General features: G+C 47.6%; 2 protein-coding genes across 7 annotated transcripts in view; both read right to left on the minus strand.

Moving 5' to 3' along the window:
- OAT (ornithine aminotransferase) overlaps nt 1-18186 on the minus strand; it is a 345851-nt gene that overhangs the window by 267913 nt on the left and 59752 nt on the right. The window lies entirely within an intron of this gene.
- CTBP2 (C-terminal binding protein 2) overlaps nt 1-18186 on the minus strand; it is a 131969-nt gene that overhangs the window by 9929 nt on the left and 103854 nt on the right. Inside the window, exon 1 of one of the 6 annotated variants that reach the window (XM_068198312.1) lies at nt 2989-3362. The exons of 4 other annotated variants lie outside the window; for them this stretch is intronic. The gene's annotated coding sequence lies outside the window, so the exon portion shown is untranslated. Of the gene's footprint in view, nt 1-2985; nt 3363-18186 lie in introns of those variants that run through there. One more of the 6 variants, XM_068198311.1, reaches the window with a different exon arrangement.

Below are 18186 nucleotides of genomic sequence, written 5' to 3' on the forward strand. Positions count from 1 at the left end.
TGTAAACCCAACATTCTCCTCTGAGATGAGGAAGGAATTGATCACCACCAAGGGCCACAGAAGGCTGAGTTTCATATTCTATTTATTGCTCTGTTGGGGATTAACTGGTTCATTTTGGGACAAGTCACTTAGAAATCGCTACACCTCCCTTTCAGTAAAGGTGTTTATTGTATTAGGACCCTATGAAATATCTCAGGTACCTTTCTCAGCTGCCCAGGCAGTTTCTGGGCAGAGCACAGGTGAGGGGACCAGGTGCTCTGGGTACACTGTGATGCTTTATTTTTGCTGCTGCACCATGAGGTGGCTGGAGTGTCTGGGTTTGAGTCTCCAAATCCTCACACAAACAGTCCCAGCAGAGCCTCTCCTCTCCTTACCAAACCCCACTTCTGCACAAGAACCTGCCAGGGCTGCCAGCCAACATCTGTCTGGCCTCTAAATGCAGTGGTTGTGCTGGTTAGGGGGATAAGCTCAGGGCTTGGCTGAGGGAACTCCATGGGGCTGTTTTGGGGTATTTTGTGGGGGAATCTCCCCCAGCTGATGTGGGGATTACAGACATGGGCACTGCTGGCCACAGCGATGAACCCCAGACCTGTGAGCACCAAGAGCGTGGTCCCGGGGAGGGACCCTGCACTGCTGCTACACTCACACAGCCACACTCATTTGTACATGGGAAAAAATAACTCCATGGAAACAGGCAGGTTTAATGGAGTGGGTTTAGTGGCTTTCCGTTCCTTTTCTACTGCATCTGCTTAAAGAAATGAAGAACCAACCAGCCCAGCAGACCTGACTGAAGGTTTTCAGCATTACAGGTGGGCGATTTTGGAACTGGTCCTTCCCTCCCCCTTCCCTAATGAGGTCTCCATTACTGGAAGTAATCCATTATGTTTGCATGCATTTCATCCAGATGGGAGTGCAAGTGTGTCAGTAGGCAGGGTAGAGTGCCGAGACGATCTGGATAAGGGAAAGAAGCTTGTGATAAGCAGATAAGCAAGAATAAAACATGCCCAAATCTCCGAGTGCTTACACAATCCCTCTGGGCAGCACTGCACCCCAGCTAGATTATTTTCTCAGGTTAACAAGCAAGTGAATTATAACACTGACTTAAATGCTTTCTAATGTGTATGATCTCCAAGGCTTAGAGCATCACCTGCCAGCCTCACACCACAACTGCAAACAAAAAGGAATCTGATGCAGGGCCAAGGTGGCCGTGGTTGTGCCAGTCCCAGCAGCCACCAGCCCTGTCCCCAAGCTTGGAGGCCAGTGCCCACCAGGGACCAGGACCATCCACAAGGCAAAGCAGTGGGCACACAGAGGGTGGAGTGCCTTCCTGTGAGTGTGGCAGGTGGAAGATGAAACCACAGGTTATCTGAAACTTTGACATTTAATCCAAGCCCCAAAATAACGGGTTTATTATGCTGTCCTTATATAAGCTTCTTTGAAAGTCAAACAAAATACAGCTTTTTTTTTTTTTTGAAACAGCATCTGTGTCTTTGCTTGGGATTAGGGATGTAATTGTGCATGATGACACAGGCTTCTTAGGCACGTCACCCTTGCCCACACACTCAAGCTCAGTCACTGAGGATGAATGTGGCTGGAACCCATGAGGTACTCACAGGAACTGCTCTTGTTTCTCCTACTTCAAGGAGGGAATTTATTTCAGCTCGACAAGGAAAGTTCTGAAGCAAATCAATACAGGATGAGGTGCATAATGTATGGAAATTACATTTTAATGAAAACCACTGGCAGGTTTGTAGCTTAAACTGTGCTCTGTTTTCCTTGCCCACCTCTCCTGCATCCATTCCTCACCGTCCTGCTTCCTTCCTACCTCTGCACAAACACATCCAAACCAACATTTGGGCTGACAAAACCAAACCACCCGGCTCATACAGCACGTTTGCTCTGCGGGCGACTGCTTCATTAAGAACGAGGTATGCCACGGATCAGAAAGTAATTAAACAGCAGCCACTCCTCCCGAAATTGTGATAAAACATCGCAGCCATTAACCCTTTCGCTCCGCCAAACCCAGGGTACAACGCTGTGTAAACCACGAGCATCACCAGCCCTGCGGAGCTGGGCACCAGCTCTCCTCGGGGCTGGGCTGGGATCAGCTCTGCTCCCAATTTCGGTGCCTCCCACGCCATCTGAAGCTGATTTTTGCTGAGAACCCCCCCAGCTGTTCCTGCAAAGTTGGGGCAAGTATTGTTCAATACATTTTTTTTTTTTAAGGCGTTTTCAGCCGCCTGCGGAGCCTGGCCAGCAGTGTGGGGAGAGCTTGCTAAGAGGGAGAGGAGCAAGGGTTTACAAGGAAAGGGAAAAAATTAAAATAATTTAAAAAAAAAAGAAGAAGAGGCAAAAAAGCAAGGTTTTGCAGCCACAGAGAACTCAAACTCCACCCTGGCTCACAAGCAGCGCCGCTTGTTGCACGCAGCCCCGCGTATAAAGTGCTTTTGTTTCATTTTTAATACACAAAGCCTGCTTGTCCTTTCCTGCTGCCGCTCCTCCCCTTTGCCACCCACTTGTATCCGATCCCAGTGGCACCCCTGCCAAGAGAATTAGGGAGTGCTCCCTGCTAAATGGCAGCCTTTGTGCGACCGCAAGACGGCTGGTACCATCTCACCGAAACAAAAGCAGAAGCCATTTGCCTAATTCTTATTAATCTCAGTTGCCTTCGCCATGCAGCATTAAAATAAAAAAAAAAAAAAAAGGAAAAAAGAAAAAAAGGCTTTAAACATGTTGCCCTGCAGTATATAAAAGTGCATCACGAAGCGATCCTGACACTCGCCTGAATTACCCGCTCACAACCAAGTAGCTACAGTTTTACAGTCAACTACACACTTTATTAAACAAACAGAAAAGAAACAGGAAATTTCCCCTTGCCTGGAAAATGTTGCCTCCACATTCTTCTTCTTATTAAAAACCACACATGGCAGTGGAGGAGTAGGGAGGGAGGAGGAAGGGGGGGACCCACACACGATAAAATACTACCACTTTTCAGAGCGGTGCCTCTCCTTTCGTCTACGAGGGGGTATCTTCAAACAAGCGGTCCCGCGGCCCACAGCTGCAACATCTCAAGACAAATGTCTCTTTGAACACGGAGGGAAAAGAAAAGGCTTTTGTCCTGAGCCCCAGAAGAATGGTCTGAAATTGCGAGAGGAGTTACAGTCACCTCTGCGCGGCTCCCAACTCTTCAGAGCACTCCCTCCAGACTTTGCCGAAGCTTTTAACTAATCGTAGTTCTTTCCCAGCCCTTGAATAAAATCATGTGAGTGCCAGCCAAAAAATCTTATGCTATGCACACTAAAGGGTTTGTATATGTCACAGTTGCTTTTCCCCCTTCCACTCCCCTCCTCCTATTGACTTGCACATATGACGGGGTTTTTTTTCCAAGTTGTCTCAAATGGATTTAATCTGTGCCACACTGCGTTTTATGTTTGTTTGGGTTTTTTTTGTGTGCGTGGCTTTTTTTTTTTTTTTTTTTACTTAAAAATGAAACACGCCTTTCTTTCCATGCAAGCGTGGCTGCAGAAAAAGGCTGATAGCCTTGAGCAGCAGCACCTCGAAAACAAACACAAAGCACCGGGGAAAGCAAGGGCTGTGATGATCTCAGCTGCACCCAGAAACCAAGGGCCAAATTCTTTCTTGATGTGTGAATCAACTGATTTTCAGCATCAGAAATGACACTTGATTGCTGGCAGGATTCACATCTTTTTGGACACGTCCATCTCCTGCTCCTGCCCAGTTTGTCCCAATTAGGTAAAAGCACCCACACGTCATTGTTTGAGGGAATGGCTGGAGCTGTGTCAGGGGGTTTAGGTTGGATTTAGGGAAAGGTTCTTCCCCCAGAGGGTGCTGGGCACTGCCCAGGCTCCCCAGAGAATGAGCACGGCCCCGAGGCTGCCAGAGCCCCAGGAGTTTGGGCAACACTCCCAGGGATGCCCAGGCTGGGATTGTTGGGGTGTCTGTGCAGGGCCAGGGGTTGGACTCGATGATTCCTGTGGGTCCCTTCCAACTCAGGATATTTTATGACTTTGTAATTATCATCCCAATCCCCCACTCTGTCAGGAGTATGTAGGACACTGCTGCCGTGTATGTGGGGAATGAGAGCAGGCTGTCCCTGTGCAGTGCCCCATCTCCAGAGCAGGGCTTGGAGCAGTTGTTGGAGCAGCTGTTTTTCCCTCTTTCCAGTTGCCATTGTCACTGCCAGCAGCACCAACAGCTACAGACAATCCCCATCCAAGAAATAAGAAAAAAATCTGCACCTCAGTCCGGTTCAACACCATCAGCACTGCCTCTCCACAGTGTTACTGTGCCCCCATTTCATCACCATCCTGCTGGTTCCAACAGCATCATGCTGTGGCACACACAGCCCGCTGCAGACAGGGTCCTGCTCACCCTGCAGGGAGCTTCAGGCTGCCCAGGCCAGTCCTGGAACTGGAGGAGGGGGCAGGAATAAGGAGAACAAAGGTTCATTACCTGGAGTTGGTACTGCCTTGTAACACTGACATCAGAAGACCTGTCAGTCTCCCTAAAATCCAGTCTCTGACTGCAGGACAAGGGGATTTAGGCACATCTTTCTCTTGAGCATAAACCATTGCTAAAACACTTGAAGTTCCCCACAGATTTGCTGTCCCAGCCATCACCCCTGCATTGCAAGCTAGAGAGCCAAGGTCCCAAGGTGCCCTTTTAGGGGTCCCCACTCCCTGCAAGCAGAAAGGTGAGTGGTACAGGCGCCACTGAGTGACTCTGTGAGGATGGGGATGTTTTGGGAAAGCACTGTGATGCTGCAGGACCCACAGGACCAACCTCCTGCACCACAACGTGCTCACCAGTCATGCTCTTTCACTCTTCCTGTTATGCTTCTGATAATGACTGCATATGCAAAAATAAAATAGGACACATATCTTATCTCTTAGAAAGAAGGGGGAAAACCCCAAACAGATATTTAGTGTTTTTACTAACTATAAATACTCTGGAGGCACTTGGTACTGTGCAGACAGAAGCCACACAAACATAGAGCATGTTTAGGAAGTGACATCAAATATATATTTTATAAATAATCATAGATTGTTTTGTATTTTAGAAGCAAAGCGTCTTTGAGGCTGCCAGGACCCTAGCAGGGAAAGAGTGCAGAATCCTCCCCTTCAGTGGAGACCCAGGTGTTTGAACTGATGCTGGAGCTCCAGGCTCACAGCCAGGGCTGCTGTGGGGAAGAGGGATGATTGCAAAGGGGAGGCAACTTCCAGCCCACTGGAAAAACCCACAGACTCATGGCAGTCCCCTCTGGTGAGGGGAATTGTGTTTCAGAGAAACTCCTGAGCTCCAGAGAGATGGGCAAAGAGGCAGCAAGGCCCATCCTGCCCTGCTGGAAAGGGAAAAAGGGAAAAAGTCATACCTGCTGTTGGGAAGAGCCTGTGCAAAGCCCTGACCTCTGCAGCATGTTTCCTGCAGTCAGCACACAAGAGCTGGATTTTGGCCAGTTCCCTTTCCAGGTAACTTTCCAGGGCTTCCTTGAAGAAAGTATTTTTAAAAATTCATGTTCCCATATAAAACAGTATCCTTATTAGCTGATCCAAGCACTGTGGTTACAGTCCCCAGCTGAACTATAGACACGGCCGGCACAGAGAAATGCTCAGTTAAAATATAAATATACATGGTATTTTCTTATTCTTATTTGAATTCCTGCAGGTACACACACCAGAAACACCTCCTTTTGTTTCCCCCCATTAAAGCACTGGGATACCCTGCTGATGCCATGGGGATGCAGCCCTGGGGCACAAAAGCCAAACAGAGGCTTTGCAAAACTCTGGAGTCTCTGAAATTATCTCTGGGCTGAACTAAATCTCCCCCAGGAGCACTGCACATACAGCTGCAAGGACATGAACTGTTGTTAATGCAATGAAAGAGTAAAACAAGAGTAGTGCAAGGCCTCTGCTATATATCAAAATGTGGGTGTTGGGGTTATTCCCACATTGGCAGGCTGGTAAATCCGTGTCTGTGAACACCAAACACCAAGGAGAGGCTTCAAGAGGAGCTAAACAAGGTCCAACATCAAACTCCTAATGGTCACACGAGGGGATGGGAGACGGGGGTGCCCGAGGGCCATGCAGACACCCTGAGAGGGGGAGTGCAGAGCTGGCCATGGATGGAGGGGATGGCAAAACCAGGGAGGCAGTGGGAGCTGCCAGGGCACGGGAGAGGCAGAGCAGATGGGAGAGGCCATATGGGGTGGTGAGGGAGAGATGCTACCAAGAAAGCTAAAAGAAGCACCTGGGAGAGAAACTGCTTGCTCAGAGCAGCTCAGATTCCTGTATTCTTTCTTTTTTTTTGTGTTTTTTTTTTTTTTTTTTTTTTTTGTGGTGTTTTTTTGGTTTTTTTTTTTTTGTGGATTTTTTTGTTTGTTCGTTTTTTTTTTTTTTTTAAGAGAGGGATGGGAGAAAGAGGGGAAAAGCTCAGTTAGAGCTTATTTGGTGGTTATGATTCAGACACCATGCAGATCCTCAAACTCTCCCACTGCCCAGGGCTGAGCTTTGCAGCTTATATTATAAAAAAAGCCACGGAGAAAGCAGCAAAAAAAACCCCAATAAATTCTCCTGGAGTATGCTCCATTACTAAGCCCAGTGCTGGAAACAAATTGTATTCCTGGTGCTCACTGGGCAGCTTTCCTGAAATTATCCAGCACTCCCTCCTGTGCTGCACTTCAGCTGCAGGATATATCCTTTATTTTTCATGGGTGGGACGTTCACCTCTGAGCTACACATTCCAGCCATATGGAATGATGCACCAGGGACAACATCCCATGCCAGCTCTCCTTTGGGTCCCTCCCTGTCCTCCTTATCCATTTATCTTTCTCCCTTCCATCCAAACAGAAACAAACTACAGCAGTAAAAAACAAATGAGCTGCTCCAGGAAACAGACAGCTTTCATTGTTTTGGTTTTTGGTTGGATTTTAAGTTTTTTGATTGAAAAGATAAAATAAATAAAGCCAAGGAGAAGGATGCTGTTGCCAGGGGAGAGCTGCTGATATTGGCCATCTGGGCAGGAGGCTGCTCAAACTTCAAATTGCCCCGAGGGATTCAGAGGCTGTAAAGACGTTTTGGAATATGAGATATTGAAATCAAGGCTAAAGATGAGTCTGTCGACTGGCAGTGACAGCCCTGGCATGGGGACAGCCTGGAATTCTGCTGCCTGAGACCCCCACCAGACCAGCAGCCAGGCTGTCCACAGCACACCAGCACTGAAGGATGCAAACCTGGCTTCAGCACACAGACAGACCCCTGACAGCCCTATGGTTTAGACTAGAAATTCCCCCATATTAAAAAAAAAAAAAGGTAAAGTATTAAAGCAAGCACTTGGATCCAGTTTGGGGAAGCAGAAAGGATTCAATCCCACCAGATGTCCGTGTGCCACCGGCACCTTTGGAACTTGTATTTGCACATTGATAATGAAAGATTCTGAGTGGAAAACAAAGAAGAGGCCACACTGGGAGTTAGTTGTAGGAATTAAATGATGCTGCTAACCACTGACATCAGTCCTTCCTACTATGCTGGACAAAAATGCTCTCGATCTTTTAAGCAACAGGGCTTCCTCTGAGCATCCCTGCTTCGCTGCTGCAATTCCTGAGATCTGCTGGAGCTTTAGATCCCAGAAGAGCCTTGAGACAGCATGGGAGGAGTTTCTGGCTCTGGAGAGACAGGACCGCTTTGTTGGGGTGGGAGCCTGGAGAGCCTTTTGGAAGATAAATCCTCAGTTCCATGTCCACCTGTAGCTGTTGTCATCTCAAGTCACTCATTTGCAGCCACAAGGGACAACAACCCCTCAGGGATCCAGCCCAGGCTTTACTTCACACTTTTTCCGTAAGGGCAATGTCGGAGCCTTCAGTGAGAGCTCCGCTTGACTTTAGGAGCCTCCCCCAAGCAATTTCTGGCCAAGAAGGGCCGGCAGCTGCCTCAGCTCCTCCTGCACACGCTGCGGATGGGCCAGGGAACAGCCAAGGGCCTGGCCCGGGCCACGGGATGGAGCCTTCCAATCCACCCGGACACCTCCAGCACCTCCATTCAAAGGGTTAAAAGACCACGAGCAGTGAGTGCTGTGCCAGGCAGCCAGGAGCACATGGGCTGTCCCTGGGCTGAACCTGAGCCCTGTGAGCCACACCAGGGGCACACATGGGCTGTCCCTGAGCCCTGTGAGCCACACCAGGGGCACACATGGGCTGTCCCTGGGCTCTGTGAACCACACCAGGGGCACATGGGCTGTCCCTGGGCTGTCCCTGGGCTCTGTGAACCACACCAGGGGCACATGGGCTGTCCCTGGGCTGTCCCTGAGCTGTCCCTGAGCCCTGTGAGCCACACCAGGGGCACATGGGCTGTCCCTGGGCTGTCCCTGAGCCCTGTGAGCCACACCAGGGGCACATGGGCTGTCCCTGGGCTGTCCCTGGGCTCTGTGAACCACACCAGGGGCACATGGGCTGTTCCTGGGCTGTCCCTGGGCTATCCCTGGGCTCTGTGAGCCACACCAGGGGCACATGGGCTGTCCCTGGGCTCTGTAAGCCACACCAGGGGCACATGGGCTGTCCCTGGGCTGTCCCTGGACTGTCCCTGAGCCCTGTGAGCCACACCAGGGGCACACATGGGCTGTCCCTGGGCTGTCCCTGAGCCCTGTGAGCCACGCCAGGGGCACATGGGCTGTCCCTGGGCTGTCCCTGGGCTGTCCCTGAGCCCTGTGTGCTGCCAGGGGCTCCTCCACAGCCCGCACCATGATGCCCGCTGGCCCCTGCAGGGAGAACCCTGCAGAGCTCACTGCAAACCCTCAGGTCCTGCCAAGGCCTCGTCCCTTCTAAGACCTCCTAAAATAGCTCCTGGGCGCTGGCCAAGAGCACAGGGCCAGCTGGATCCGTCTGTTCAGTGACCCCGCTGCAAGGTCACCCCAACAGCCACGGCTCAGCCCACAAGGGGAACACTGCAGCTGAGGCCACTGGACCTTTGGCAACTTTCTCCTCTCTCACATCCCCACCCCTCTCCCATGGCAAAGATCCAGCAGAGGAACCCTCAGCACAGCCAGGAAGCACAAGTATTGCCATGTTCCCCCTGCTCCTGCTTTTTCGTGTCCTAGTTTCTTGCTTCACTTTGTTCCCATTTCTTTCCCCATCCCAGTCTGCACCCGCAGCTCCTCTGTGCTCTCCCATCACTCTCTGAGGAATTTGAGACCAATTCCTCTAAGTGCAGCAAGGATGGTGAAGTATGTGAGCAGGGGAATAACCCTGGAAGGTCCTGGGAGGTGCTGAATGGCTGCAAATCCCACTCATTTCCCTGAGATAAACACCCTCACTTCCCTGTAGCACCGCATTATAACTAAGTGAGAAAACCCCCCTAAATACCAACATTCAAAAGCACTTAACTACAACCTACTTGCTATTAAAGTTGATTTACTTTCACAACAAAAGCTTTACGGGTGTATCATAGGATTTTATCATGGTTGCACTTTAAAAAAACAAACAGGGCACACTTTACATTCCCGTTGACACTTAAAGCAGCCCAGAACCATAAAAACGGAGCAAACAAAGCTCCGGGCTTGGCAGTGACCACCAAACCCCAGCTGCTCTCATTTGTATCCTCCAAGGAACAGTTTAAGGGGGAGCCCGATCACCTTGTGGGGCTCAGGGCCACCTGGCCTGGCTGAAGGTGTCCCTGCTCATGGCAGGGGATTGGACTAAATGATTTTTAAAGGTCCCTTCCAACCCAAACGATTCAATGATGCCATGAACTCCAGTATTATCTGGTTCAACTAATATTGAAAAACACTGGTTGCACCTCGGGCAGGATTTCCCAAGCATGACTGCATTAAGAAGACGGAGCTCTATGTGTGATATCCCAGAAAAAATATTGAAGAGAAAATCACTCCTGCTTCAACCCATGTTCCCTAACTAATATATTTGATTATTTTCAATACTGTTGTAAAGCTGTCTCCCGAGATACCTCAGGAAAATGACGAAGGATGCCGCACTGTGCTTGCAGCCACCTTCCCAGAGGAGCATTTCCTGCTGGGGAGTTTAACAGGAATGGGGTGACACGGGGTCCAGCAGCATCTCCTGGCCTGACATCTCCTCTCTGAGCCACCTGCAAGGCTGCTCACTCAGCCGGGAAAAAAAAACCAAAAAAACATTCCAAAACCCCCCCTGAGAAACCTCAGTCACTTTATCCAACTTCTCAGAAAAAAGATTTTAGAGATGCTACACAATAGAGCCCTTTTTAGCTTTCTGTGCCCTCAAGCCATGCATTAATACAGCTGAGACTAAGCTGGATTGAGGGAATTTTAAATTGGTCTGCTGGATGATGTAAAAGGCTATCAAAAATTTAAAAAAAAAAGAAAAAACCTACTCAAAAATGAAAAAAAGGAAACAACGCAAAACTGAACTGTATGCTGGAGATTTCATGAGGTCAGGGTGAGCACACAAAACCTCTCACTGGAAAGCTTATTAATAATAATGTCTTATCTCCTGGAACAGAGAAATTACCTTAATTAATAACAATACACGGATTATTTACAAACTCACACATCTTAGAATATTATCATTTAATCAGATTTTTAGACTGAGGACAAAGAAGTGGCATTCTGAACAGGGAACTCTGTATATCAAACTCACCCTTCTAAACCCTTCTGACTTTGCAGAGCCTCACTCACCAATAACTCCTGTGCTGAGAGTGCCAAGGGCCTTGTGGGTATTTCAGGAGGAAATGAGAGCATTACCATGAGTATGGAGATTCTGCACAAATGCGGCTAAATGTAGAAATTTTGTAGAATTTCACTGAATCATGGAGTCATTTAGGTTGGAAAAGACCCTGAAAATCATCGAGTCCAACCATTCCCAGCACTGCCAAGGCCACCACTAATCCCTGTCCCCAAGTACCACATCCACATGGGTCTTAAACCCCTCCAGGGCTGGGGACTCACGCACTGCCCTTTGGTACACAGATGTCATGTTCCTATGAGTAAACTTCAAGCCAGAAAAAAAGTCTTTTGTTATTCAGGGCCATTAAATCTTTCTTGAGACGTTCAAATCAAATTAAACCAAATGAGATTTTTTTTTTGTAAGTTGCTTTTAAATTCAGTTCTTTCAAGTATCCACTGAACCTTTTAAAAATTAAAAATTAAATTTATTTTATTTTTAATGCAATGTGAAATTGTGGAGATCTGAGGAAAAGCATGTGATCCCAGAAGCACGTGGGGTTTTTCCTAACTACAGAAGTTGCTCTAAAATAAAGGATATTATCTCCCCCTGCAAACCTTGTCTGGCTTCAGTTTTCCAAGCTGAATAAAGATAACAAAAAGTTCAATGATTAACTTTCCCATTCTCTACTTTCTCTCTTTATCAGCCTTTTCCTGGCCACTAGCATTCCTGCCTGGCTGCAAAACATGGGCTGCAGGTCTGGACAAGAGCCTGTGGACCCAAAAGGGCTGGAACCAGCCAAAACTCTCCCAAAAATTCTCAAATGACATTTGGGATGTGATTTCTCTTGGTACAGTAGACAGAAGCTCTTAGTAAGGACCCAGGAGGAAGCTGAGGTGCTTCTGGCCACCCCACCTCACCTTCTCAGTGTTTCCAAAGCTTTGGAGGCTGAAGCAAACCCCTCCAGGTCTGCCCAGCACACTGTTCCTGGGGCCTGCATGCACTAGGAATGGCTGAGAACATACCAAACATTTTTTCTTATCCCTGACCCTAAAATGTCCTGTGGATTAGTGATAATCCCCAGCCACACATTTCACATCTTAAATTAAAGCAGGGGACTTGGGCAATGCTGACTGAAAACCGTCACCAATGCTGTGACACCAAAGTGCCCCTTCACCCTGTGGCCTTCTGTGTGTCAGCACAAGTGATGGTCACCCCATCAAGGCTTTCCACATGGGGCTTTCCTGTGTGCCCAGGGTGGGCTGGAGTCAAAGCAAGGTTGAACTCTCATCATTTTGTAAATCCTGCCCCTGAAGCTGCTTCATCTCCCGCTCTCCCAGCCCAACCAGAGGGCCCTCAGCCCGGTCAGCTGCACACCAGTGCCTTCTGGTTTATAGGAAACCATGTTCAGTGTCCAAATATTGCACAGATCCTTGAATAATAGAGCTTATAACCTCCCTAATTTATCATCACTGTTTAAAGTAGTATCACTAATAAGTCATTGTAGTTGAAACAAATTAATCTTAAACCACAGCTATTTAAACGACGATAATCTAGAAAAATCTTTGCTAATCTGCTCCATCTTTGAGCAAAAGAAACACACACTCCCTGGCTTTCATACTAAAACAAAAATGAGCACTGGCAGAGCAAGCAAAATCATCTACAAACACAAATCAACCTTTTCTCCTTGTGAGCCAGAGTAGCCCAAGGGATAACGGCACGATCACGCTCCTGATGTATTTATACAGCACATTTCATCTTCATTAATCCAGATAACTCACTGGCACATTCTTATTTTTCAATTCCAAGAATGATGAGCTATTCCTGTGCTACAGCACTTCAATACCCACCTCTCCTCCAAGCACTTGGGGCTGACCACCACCCTGGAGCCCCAGGGGTGTCTCCTGCCCTCTGATTCCCTTGGGAAGTTTGTCCCAGATCCAGGCTGTGGCCCAGGAGCCCTCAAGGTCCACCACGCTCCTCTGGCCACAGAAAGGGGCTTTAAGGACCTCCTGAAGCAGCCCTGCCCTGCTGAGGTTACAACCTCAGCAATGTAACAAGAGTTAAAGGAGACAGATCAGGATGCTCCACAAAAGAACTCCTGCACAGATCTGTATTTTCCCTCTGTTTTTCATGAGCTGGTGTTTTGGCCAACAATATTCATACTTGAGGTGTCTCATTTTCTTGTGCATGCCAAGGATTGCTACAGAGCAGCTCCCACAGCTGCTGGGAGGCATTTCCTGCAGGCATCCTCAGCACACTGAGAGACAAATAAAATCCAAACTGTAGAGAAACTGACTGCTCTTGAAACCACATTAACTCTAATGGGCTGAAAATGTCTTCATTTTTATGTCTCTTCCCTATCACAGTGCTGATGTAGGTAAGCACAGGATACAGGTTTATCTAATAATGTATACCCAAGACAGTGAAAAATATTTCACATTTGCCTACAGTTATAAAACTGTAAATCACACTGAACAATATCACTGCAGTAAGCTCTTTTCCTCTAATCATTTTCTATATTTTATTAGTTCAATAAAACCCATCACCTATCAACCCACGAGCTGTAGTTATTCGCTGTATGGTGAGTCTCAATTAATTTATTTAGTCTTAAAAGTGTGCCATGAACCCACCAAAGAGAGGTATGGCAAAATGAACTGATCAGATTTAATTTCTTTGTTGGGAATAAGATTGGGGAAGGTAGGGAAAGGAGTCTTGAACTGAAACTTCAGAAAGCTGACAAAATTTCCTGCCTTGCAGCAGAAGGCAGTTGGCAAAGAAGGATGCTGATGCATCCCACCCCTGTCTAGATGTTTATACACTTGATTAGATCACACAGATTACAAAACAAACCAAATCAAACTGAGTGTGCTGAGAAAACTCCCCGTGATCTTGAAAAAGAGGCTCCTGCGTGAGGGGGTCCCAAAGCCCCCCCAAGAGCTGCCACTGACACAAAACCACCCTGCTGGCTGTAATCAACTGGTTCAGGAGACGTGGCAAAGAGGGGAAGTGAGACATGGTGCTCATCAAGACACCCAGCTAAATGAGCATTTTTACAGTTTCACACAGTTTTCACCGTTCATTCCACAAATACCCAAGAGATAATTGTACAGCATTCAGTGTAATCTATTCCTCTAATTAATACCTTTGGTAATACAAAGGAAAACCTGGTATTGTGAAAAAAACCCAGAGCACGTGGCCAGCTTTCCCAAGAATACTTAAGAATACAGTGCTGGCTTTTTAATTACCATCAAACCTCTTTCTATTTGGTAGCATTACTTTTAGCAAGACTTGTCCCAAATCTCTCCCTGATTCTCAGCCCAACACCAGTCGCCTTCCTTGACCTGCTGTCCTCTCTGCAAGCAGATAAAATTTGTCTCCCCGAAGCCCTCATCCTTTGGAAGGAAAAAGGAAGGTGATTCTTGTGCAGAAACTTACTAGAAGTTGCACTCAACATAAAATCAGGATTCTAGAATGGTTTGGGTTGGAAGGGACCTTAAAGTCTATCTCATTCCACCCCCTGCCATGGCAGGGACACCTTCCACTGTCCCAGGCTGCTCCAAGCCCTCTCCAACCTGGCCTTGGACACTTGCAGGGATCCAGGGGCAGCCACAGCTGCTCTGGGCATCCTGTGCCAGGCCTCCCACCCTCAAAGGGAACAATTCCTTCCCAATATCTAATCTAAACTGACTTTCCTTCAGCTTAAAAACCAACAGAGAGATCACCTATAAAAAAGAGACGTAGATTTGACACAGGGCGTGGAAATGATTCCCTGAGTTTACCAAAACAAGCTATTTTGCTGCTCCTCAGAAGAAGCAGACCTTGAGAGTGATCCAGCTCCATCTTAGGGCCTTGCTCAAGGTCTTATCAACTGACATTGAAGGGTTTAATGCCTTTTTTTTTTTTTTTTTTTTGTTTTGTTTTGTTTTGTATGTAATGGAAGGGTCACAATCCCTGAAGAACTCCCCTTCCAGCTCTCACTGAACGAACACGATGGATCTGCACCAAGTGCAGCCACGTTGTCCTCTCTGGGGACCCTTGCAGGAGGTGTGGGTGAGGATGCAGCACAGACACCCAGACAGCAACACATCTCACCCTCCTCTGCCTGGGTTCAAGCAATCAACTTGTGACTGCTCTGCTGTTTCTGCCCCTGTCAGGCACAAAAACAAAATCCCAGTCACTGCTTCCTTGTGATTCACATGAGGACTGCCTGGACTCAATGGGTTCAGTGTGGGGATCATTCAAACCAGCTGCGGGCACTAAAAGAATCCATTCTTCATTCCTGTGACCAGGCTTGCTAGAAAGTAGGGAGCAAATGTTCCATCCTAAATAGTTTTGGTCTGAGCACAAGAGAAGCTATTGGCAACAACAACATTGAGAGAAAGAATGTCTTAGCATCAGGCTCAGATGCCTTGCAAATGTATTTTGTATCCTCTACCCCAAATTGTATTTCTTTCTGTCTGTAACAGACTACATGCTTTAATTGGCTCTGGCAGATTGCTGAGTGTCTTTATTTTGGCTAGTAGAGAGCTCCCTTCCATATGGGACCTATCTAGGATGGGAAGCACATCGACTGGGATGGAGAGCCCAACCCCAGCTGAGCACCAGGCCACTGTGGCCTCCACTGTGAAGCCAAGTTTTGCAGGAGCCACAGAATCACAAAATGGCTTGGACTGGAAGGGACTTTTTTGCTCATCCAGTTCCAACACCCTGAGGGACACCTTGCCCTAGACCACATTGCTCCAAGCCCTGTCCAGCCTGGCTTTGAACATGTCCAGGGATGGAGCAGTTACAGCTTCCTCACCATCCTCACAGTAATGAATTTCCCCCAATATTTAATCTAAACCCACCATCTTTCAGTTCAGCAGCTCCCTCTGAGTTACCAACCAGGCCTGATCTGAGCATTTTCTCTGGGCTCACTGGCAAGAGCAGCCCTGACATGGTGCATATGTTCTGAATTTGATGCACTTCAGAAACAAAATGAGAAAAGAAGTTATTGTGCTGCACTGTGAAATACCAAAAGCACTGAACTGTGCTGCATTAACGTGGCATTGTCTCCAGGACTCTTGTCCAACTCCAGGCTGACACGAGGAGCTGGCACACAGACACTGAGAAGTCCCCACATCCTTTCCTCACCCCCCCAGGTAGTTTTGCACGGCACAAGAACACACATGGATGTGTGCACATGAATGTCTCTATCCTTGCCATCCAGTTATCAGCACAGCCTGAACTGGGGACAGTGCTCATTAACAATATATACAAGGGAGGACAACAACTAGAAGATAAAGAATTGCATTTATTAATGTCATAATATAAAGGAAATGATAAACCCCTGCAAGCCAAGTTTCTAATTTGGTCCTAATCCCACTGGGCGTGGCTGTGTCAGCCCTGGCTGCCTCTCTGTCTGTCCCAGTCTCCTTTCCATCAGTCAGGACAAGCCTTTTCCCAAATCACAACAGCTGGCTGGAGCAACCCTCCACATCCTCTTCTCACTACAACTTTCCCTTAGACCATGATGACTTTTAAATCCTTTTCGGCTCGAAGCCCAGTAAGCAGTAAAGCCCAGCAGAAAGTGATATTTATTTCTCGTAACTATTTTTTTTTTTATTATATGAATCCAATAGAAAAATAACCTCAGCGGTATTTTTCATAGCCAGAGGTGGATTTGAAGCTCTTATGAAGTGAATGTGCTGCCCACAGAGGTGCTTGATGCCTGGTTCTTAACAGAGTTAGAGGAAGAGCCTGCCCTGAGCCACAACTTCTGTCCTCCTCCAACTGTAGTAAGGAGTGACTTCAAATCTTTTGGGGAGCTGGAAACTTTGGTATGGACAAAGAACTCAAATGAACAGTGACAATGGCTGCAGAGTGATTTCCTTAATTAGAAAATTGGCTGTGTTCCTAAGGAGGAGGAAAACAATGCTACAGACTGCCAAGGCAAAGAGCAAGTCAAAACTGTAGCACATGTATCAGCCCCCCAGATCCTCCAAAACTATTTGTATTTATTAGACTGAAAATCAAGCACAGTCCTGCTGCTGAATCAGGCCAACACAGGCTTGTGATTATGACTTGGTCTTAATTAATTCATTTTGACAAGGCTCAAAACACTCTCCAGGCGATTTAAGACACCGTAAAAAATAAGGAACTGACAGTTTTTGACCTCAAGATGTCAAATACAGAACTGCTGTCTAGTTGTGACGAGCTGTCACTCTATCCCCTGGACATCCTCACTGTGGCTCTGCATTTCACAGGGTGGGCTGCAACCACCCAGAGTGGTCCACGAGAGGACTGACATGTTCTGAGAGCATCAGGCAGCCCATCCTCAACAGCATCTGAGAATCACTGTCGGCACAGCAGCCATGGTGGGTGGTCTTCTCAGCCTCTGCCCTGCTTGGTGATGGGAAAAAATAACCAGGAAAGCTGTGTAACTTTTTTAAGCAGCAGAGCAGATCCCAAGCACAACAAACTCTCTAAGAACAGACATTTCAGAGCGTGTGTGTCTCTCAAACCAGCACAGGCACAGAAAGACTGCACAGAAAAGGGAAGAAAACCACAGGCAGAGAAACTGCAGCATTTTCCTGTGCTGGTCACATGTGATCTGTCAATCTGACCAGCACCTGACACCTGTAATCAGAAAGAAGCTGATACCTGTTGTGCTGAGACAACTGAACACCCCTCAATGGAAATTCCAATGCCCAGTGCCAAACCAGTGCTCCCACAGAAGAGGCAGCATCTGGGGAGACTGGGAAGGCAAAGGGAGCAGAAAAGACTCTGGCTGCAGCAGAAAACCACCATGCTGATGCCCCTCCTCAGCACAGGGCTCTGGCCAAGGAGAAACAGGGGTCATGGACTGTTTCCAGGGCTGCTCTTGAGATGCTCTCACTGTAATTGAACGTGAAGCCGTGGCCTCCAGGGCTGCGGACGCTCCTCGGAGTGATGGGTGCCCTGTTCAACTGAGCATGAGGGATTTGGTTTTTCCTGCTCCATACCAGCCACAGAATGGAACAAAACACGAGTGTCAGATGGGAGGGAGGCTGAAGAGCTGCAGACAGGTGACCACAGAGGAATGGCAGCAGTTAGATTGAGTTTTCCAAGCGTGGTTCCAAAAAGAAACCTCAGGACATCCTTGTGATGCATTTCCAGGCAGGAGATGAAAAGGAATAATCCCAAACTTGACAGGAGAATATGGATATCACTCCAGGAGAACTCCAAACTGCCTTACTCCAAATTGCCTTACACTGACACCCAGGAGCTCCATGTGGCTTAATGCAAGGCATCAAAGCACAGGTCACGCACTGTTTACAAGAAAATTAATCTTAAAGCGAAATCTTGGAATTGAGGTTTTTTGAAAAGAATTTTAACTTGCTCTTTTGCCAAATTCTGATTGAAAATCTTTGCTGAGACCCCAAGGGCTCAAGACCCACTTACCAAGTATGGCACTGCTGTATTTGGATGGACTTGAATCAGAGTATTTCTAACTCCATGAAGGGTAGGAGCTGGAGGCAAACAAACAAAGTGTGTAACTG

This window comes from Anomalospiza imberbis, chromosome 8 (assembly GCF_031753505.1).
Source record: "Anomalospiza imberbis isolate Cuckoo-Finch-1a 21T00152 chromosome 8, ASM3175350v1, whole genome shotgun sequence".
Classification (NCBI taxonomy): Eukaryota; Metazoa; Chordata; class Aves; order Passeriformes; family Viduidae; genus Anomalospiza; species Anomalospiza imberbis.